At 36.4% G+C, this 7,368-nt stretch overlaps 1 long non-coding RNA gene across 1 annotated transcript in view; it reads right to left on the bottom strand.

Moving 5' to 3' along the window:
* Positions 1–5,993: 5,993 nt before the first annotated feature.
* Positions 5,994–7,368, bottom strand: part of LOC128356165 (uncharacterized) — a 164,238-nt gene continuing 162,863 nt past the window's right edge. The window contains exons 2-3 of the long non-coding RNA XR_008321157.1: positions 6,605–6,711; positions 5,994–6,155 (exon numbers count right to left, since the gene is read on the bottom strand). This is a non-coding gene — a long non-coding RNA (uncharacterized LOC128356165). The remainder of the gene's footprint in view (positions 6,156–6,604; positions 6,712–7,368) is intronic.

The following is a 7,368-nucleotide window of genomic DNA, read 5'->3' as shown; positions in this document are numbered from 1 at the left end:
ATGAACAGATGAACCCTTTCTACAGGAGGAAGAAGTGAGAACTGAAAGTGATGAAGAGAGAAACCCCCCAGGTGTCCCGGTCCAGAAACCTGAAGGTCCAGACTGAGAGATGAAGGTTAAAGTATTTTGCTCTCTCACATCTCGTCTTCATCGAGCATCTCTGTCCTTTAACCAAACAAGCAACATCGAGCTTCATTTACTTTGTTAGATTGAGAAATCATTTTGAATCAAGTACTTTAATTCTGACACACGTGTGCTTTATTGGTTTTATTTTCACATTAATCAAACATTAATCATGTTCCTCGATCTGAAGATGTTAAAACAAGCAGCACTTTAATGAAGCAACAAAGCACCAAAACATAGAAGAATTAAACATTTTCACATATTATTTTTATTTAGAAATGCAGAAACATAGATTACAGGTTGTGTTGAGGCTCTGGATTATTTAGATGCGTACAAATTAAAGAGACGATCAGAACAAAAGAGTAAAAAGCAAATAAATTATTATCGGTATCACTCACATGCACAAGTGAGTTCTTCCACCTGAGCAACAAGCAGCCAAACACACTGAAGCTGTAAAAGCTTCAATCATCATCTTCATTTTATTCACAGGATGAACAGAAAGTGCTTTTTATGCAAACAGACGACATCATTCCTGACCAATTAACAACGGAGCTGAGAAGTAATTATATTTTCCAACACAAGAATCAAAGTATGTAGATAAATGTAATACAGTATGTAGAAATATATAAATATAATTTATATTTAATCCTTATACTTTTGATTGAAGGTGAAACCTATGTAGAAATATGCAAGATAAATGGCTCCAACCATTAGTAGCTGCTTGAAGAGACATGATGTGCACTTGATTAAAGGGACGATGTGAAAACTCCTCACACATAAACTCTGACAGGTTTTGATGAAATATTTGAATTTAAAGTGATGAAGATGATTTATGAACCTGTGACAGTTTAATTTTAGCTGATGATGCGTTTAAGGGAAGAAAGACAAACCTGTAAATGTGTGGGAGGCTTCAGATGGGTTTATAGAGAATAATCCACTATTATAAATATACACTTTTTGCCATTTTTTAATGAAAGTAATGAACTGTAATGACTGTATTTTTTTTAATCAGGGTACTGTTTTGTATGCATGTTCATTTATTGAAAGGTCCGACTTAAAAAGAGACTGTGAGCGATTCCTCAGAGGTATAAAACTGGAACACTTTGAGGAGTTTTGTGCACTGAGAAGCAAAACCACTTATAAAATCACCAAGAACATTAAATCTACAAGGTTTGATCTCGGTGATGTTGGTGTAAAAGTACTGTGAAGGACTTTTTGTTTTTGTTGTTTTTTTTTCTATGTTAAACTTTTTACTTTTAGCCACCAGCTTTAGACTGTGTTCATGCTGTTTCCCTGAGCCACCGAACCGCTGCTCTCTGTTCTGGTAGAGGTGAAGAAGAAGTGAGAACAGCTGATTTAGCGTTTTAACCACCAGATGTCGCTTCTGTCACAGTGCTCAGTGTTTCCTGCCTGATACTGGATCATATTCTCACTAGAAGAGAAGATCCTGTATCTTTAATCACAAAGTCACAAACAAGAAGCTCAAAGTCACACATTTGTTTCTCACTAGATGTTAGTTGTTTTGTCTCAGAGCCACACACTCAGTAACACACACACCATAACACAGACACACCCCTGCTGCTGTAAATACTCTCTATAGCTCCAGATGTGTATTAACCTCCTGTGACCCTGTGTCCTCATTCTACTTCATGTTGCTCCTCTGTACCTGCTATTTGGTGCCATCTAGTGGTACTAAAAGCACATTACAGTGTCAATAAAACTTAAATAGCAGGCATATTGAAATCAATCAACAGCCGATCCCAAAAAAAATGGAGCAGATACAAAACCTTAATACATTTTATGGTTAAAACTTGATTATTTATACTTAAAAATGTTTGTAATTTGATAAAAAATTTGACAAATTTTAGCAACAAGCTACAACACTGCTAATCAGGAAGTTAGGAAAGTGTAAATGTAAGGAAATAGTATTATACACTGATGAATTAATTACCCATTCTCCCCATATGAGGACATTTAAAAACTACTTCCTGTTCAAAGTTGATGCTTATGTTTGTTCGTATCAGGTCCAACTAATCCCAAATATGTAGGAGAAATTATAAATGTACACCAAACATAAACTCAGGTGTCAGGAGGTTAATCCACCGCTGAAAATAGTCCTCAACCACTTACTGCTGTTTGCTTAAAAACTCTTTTCGGTAATTATTGAGACGTGACTAATTTTTAAACTTATAGCGATTTTAACTAGTGTTGGAACAAACATGTTAGGAAGTCATAAAGTGTTCAAAGACAGACTAAGGGCCCATTTATGCTCAACGGACGTACGAAAATGTATCCGTCCGTTTCAAACGATGTTACCGTCACTGCTCTCATACTTCCATGCGTCCTTTACGTTGGCATGGATGTTATCCAATACGTCCACCAGGGGGCAGCACCGAGTCAAAAGTTTATGACAACACCAAACTCAAAAACAAACATGGCGACTGTGGAGGAGATATTGATAATGTTCCTCATGCATAAAAGACAAACACGATATGTTTAAAGTTTCTAACCAACTAGCAAAACCTTTCCTCAAAAAGTTATTTCTTCTTCGTGGTGTCTCACCAGAGCTACGTATCGAGTAGTGACAGCGACACTGCCACCCCGTGGTTTCCGGTGGTACTGCTCCGTTTGGTCCGTATCCGTAAGCTTTATGGAAACATGCAGAAATACGGAAAATGCTTCCATTCTTTAACAATCAGTTATTTCCTGCTTCAGCTATTTTATTCATAGCAGATATTTTAATGTGTAATAGTGAAGCAGAGAGAGCACAGGTGTGATTAACGATGGCTGCTTTCTGTCCAGGTATCAGTTTCTGGGTCCTATTGCCTGTTATCTTAGTGGGATCTTATTACTTCCACCTGTGTTTAACCAGCTGGGATAAACTCACATGTGGAAAAGGTGTGTTAAACAATGCAGCGTTATTTTATCTGGATGTGACATTTAAGAAATTATTCTGAAGGAAAACATGAAGCAGTAGTTAGTTTAGTGAAGGTTTAGTGATTAGAGTTGGAGGGTTTAGGCTGCATGCTGTTGGACTTTTACTGGAGCTCAGCAGCAGGTGAGTTTTTCCTAATTAACTTTAAATGAGCAGTAATATGTTTTCAGTAATTTACTGTTCCAGCAGCAGCATTGTTCAGGTCACAGGTTTTTCATGTTGATCTGATGTGGAGCAGGAGATATTTCATCAATGTTTGGTTGAAGTTGGTGAAATTTCTAATAGTTTACAGCTGTGGGTTTCCTGGTGTTTTAACTTTACATTGCCATAGAAACCACAGCCTGATGGATTAGTTGGTCTGTGAGGCTTAGATAACATTAGTCTTGTGGCAGTTCAAAGTTCTCAGAGATGAAATTCAGAGTTAAAGTCGTACATCATGTTCACTCCTTTGTGTTTGAAATGTTGTTGTTTTTTCACAAAGCAAATTAATTTATATCTCCAACATGCATTCTGTGATTTTCATACGTTTTCTTACTTGTGAAAGAAGCTGACTCTTGTATTTAAACACCACCCATCAAACAAGCTGGTTTTATTCAGAATATTTACTGATGGACTAGTGTGTTGTATTTATACTGAATCAGGACAGTTCATCAGATGTTTCCTTCTTTCTTTACCCATCTTCAACGCCTGTGAATCAGGACTGTTACTGTATATCTACTATATCTGACCCTGAGGATTGTTGATGACAGTGAAACCTGATGATGAAAACATTATGAGCATAGTTATATTACAACAAATGTGTTAATAGTTTTAATAAGGGAGGTGAAGTTATTTGGCTTAATTATCTCCTACAATAACAATATATTACTATACAGAACATAATACAAGTTCTAACATATATATATTGACCAAACGTAAAGACAATACTCGACATTCACAAAGCACACAAGATGAAATATGGTTTAATAAAACTGATTACAGAAACTCAGCTGAAACGCCTGCAGTCTATTTACCAAACTTAATGGATTATCAATATAAAAATACCCATAAACCATTATTGATGCCACTCTGAACATGAGTCTGAATACTTCTGTCAGTGTGAGGGTTTAGGATCACCTATGCAAAGTCCTGCTTGTTTTCCTTCTTAGTTTTTAAGTGATTTAATAAAGAAACAGCCAGTATTCCAGCCTGAGAGCAGGGAGGTGTCCTAAATGTTGGCTCTTTTAAAAAGTGACAAAGCAAAGTGTCGTAATGATTGTTAGATATGTGAGAAGCTGACTGGAGGAAGGGAGAGCGCTGCGGTCTGAAACAGTCTGAAAGGATAATTCTCTCTAAGTGATGCACAGAGTAGACTAGCAACAGCATGAAGACACTAAAACCACTGAACACAGTTTGTATTTCTTTGTTTTTTGGATAAAAAGAGGAGGAATGTGAAGAGAAAGACGACATTCTGTGATTTCTGTGTACATAAACTAGCAGAGAGAGTATTTATACCGATCATAAAGGGCAAACCTTGTATACATGTAGATTGTGATCGTCTTGCCTTGTACTTTCTGATGTAAAACTGTTTTTAAACCTAAACTACAGCAAACATTACAAGTTCCTTTTGTCTAATTATTCAGATGATTTCAGGGCAGCTGATGGGAGGTTTATTATTTTGTGTATTTTGCATCAATGACAAACAGACTGAGTTACTATGATGGTACTCCTTTGTACAATGATGCTAAGGTATTTCTTGTATATATAAAAGTCTTCATGGTGTTAGCATGGGTATAAACTGTGACGTGTATGACAGTAGATGTAAATACTCACGTTTTTTTTCCTACTCACTAAACTGCTGTGTTGTGGATTCATGATTAACATTAAACAATAATGTTTTATTGACTCAGCTGTGATTCAGTCTGTCTTCATTTCACATGTTTAAAGGTGAGCTGCAAACACACAAGAGGCTGCAGGAGTACAAACACCCTAACTAAATCCAGAGAAGAGCCGTCTTTCAAATGGTTTGTCCAATGATGTCCAACGCTGTCTGTGTCCGTATGTAAAGCTTTGTCCTCTTACCTTACAGATTTATGTATAGTGCTAAATGTTTATATCTTCCAGATTGGATTTTTAAATGAGAACGTTTTCAACTTCTCATAACAGTCATGAATGTTTAAAATCAACATGTTTCAGTATTTTTCATTAAGACTCATGACAATGTTTTAATGCCTTATCTCTCACCTTTTCTCTAGTGTTTAATTCACAAACAGAGACCAATTATTGTAACAAATATTTTATTTAAAAAAGCACACAGCGAACAGCGGTAAAAAGGCACAAAAGCTGTAATATGGCAAATATGGGATACATTTCAGTTTCAGGTGTTTGAAGCATTTAGCCTGAGTGAAAACATGCTGCTTACTTTGTACACCTGAAAACTAATGTGCTCTGTTCATAATTTACCACACAAGCTAAATTTTTAACTCAGTGATCAATTACACATTATGTAAAGAAGAAATGTGAACAGCACAAATACAGATACTACAAAGATTGTGACTGCAGTTTATACAGCTCCAAACTGATTCATTCATGAAGATGACTTGAATCCACTTCTGTGCTTAACACACATGTTCAATATAAAGTCACTCTTTAAATACTTGAAGCTGCAAAATATTCCCATTATTCAAAGCTTAACAGCAGGTTTTATTTCAGTGCAGGTTTTTGAGGTTCAGACAGCTGAAACTGTTCTGTTCTCTGTTTTTTGGGGTATTTCAGTGTTTTCTATTTGATATCATGTTGTGAGCTACACTGCCCCCTCCTGGTCCTGCTGCAGTAAGACAGGGAGCTTCATCTTAAAGTGAACAGGTTTATACAGTCGTCTGTTTCTATCTTTAACTCTAAAACCAGACCTCAACTTAAAAACCAGCCTTTGGATCAATGAGGACAAAATGCTCCAAAAATGTTTTCACTGTTTTGTCTAAAACTCAAACTGATCCTCACAAACATCAAAAGATACAAGAGCACACACACTTCAGCAACAAAGTTCAAGGCACGTTGTTGAGCAGGAAAGTCTCAAGTTGATTATGTTGACTGGTTTGTTGAATCACAATATGTCTGCCTGCAGGGGAGAAAACAGAATTACATTAAAGAAAATCCTAATGTTGGAATCAAAAGTCCTTCAGTTAATAAATACATTAACTATGTTGTGTCCTTTTAGATATGTTTGATTACAACACGGTTAAGACATAATTATCTAATCACAGCATGTTACTGTTTGTTTTGTGTGTTCAACTTTTAAAAAAGTTAAAACTTAAATGTTCATTTTTTAGATTAACTGTCTTGAAATGTAAAATTCAAGCCCTTCACTTTAAAGTATATGAACTGAGTTAATCAGAAAACATGGACAGAACTGAATGAAATTCAAAATGTTGTATAAATGAACAACTACTTATTATATTTGCTATATTAATTTCAAATGTATAGATTAATGTAGATTTGTGGATTGGAAGCCAAATCTGTTGTCTGCTCATTATGATTATATGGATACAATATATTATTTAAACTCACCTTTCATAAAACCCTTTTTTACGAGCACAGCTAGAACAGTAACACCAAGAACACCATCAACAAAAAGAGTTTGAGAACTGAACCAGCAACCAGTCCACTGGCAGAACCTGAAACAGATAAGAAGGTAAAGTAAGAGTCAGAATCAAAGAGTCCATCATGTTCAGACATCATAACCTACACAAAGAGAACAACTAAAGGTGTGCATGCTCCTAAAATCTCCAATGATTGACAGATTCAAACAGCAGTGAGATGACTCTCAGCAGCCACAGTGATATTAGCATCCATCTTCTGAGCAGTTTCCTCCTGCTGGGCTCCACAGCTCAGAGGTTGCTTTTGGTCACAGTAGTGAGGAGGCTCATGTTGTTGTAGCATCCTGCTGTTTCTGACACGTGTTGATCCTCAGTAGGAAGGATGTTTCAATCACTGTCCTGTCACTCCACTTTAGGCTTTTTACAGCTGACTTTTGCTACACTCCTGCCGTACCTGAGATCTGCACATGTGTGGAAATCTGTCCATAGTCCAGGTTTGCTACATCCTGAGCCGAGGCTCACAAGTACAAGTCTGTGATGGACTCTGGATCTTTCTTAAAACAGTTGAAACAAAAAGCTGAACATTCAAACCTTCATCAAAGTGGGATTCATTGTAAGACTGTTGTATCACACTGCATTAGTTTTAGAGAGGTGGACTTCATAAAGTCACTGAGTTTATGTCACTTGCTTTTCATTGGGATGGACAGCTTAGGTCTGTGTCTGTATCTGTGTCTG

Source organism: Scomber japonicus, chromosome 3 (genome assembly GCF_027409825.1).
Source record: "Scomber japonicus isolate fScoJap1 chromosome 3, fScoJap1.pri, whole genome shotgun sequence".
Classification (NCBI taxonomy): domain Eukaryota; kingdom Metazoa; phylum Chordata; class Actinopteri; order Scombriformes; family Scombridae; genus Scomber; species Scomber japonicus.
This window is presented reverse-complemented; position numbering and strand designations above follow the sequence as displayed.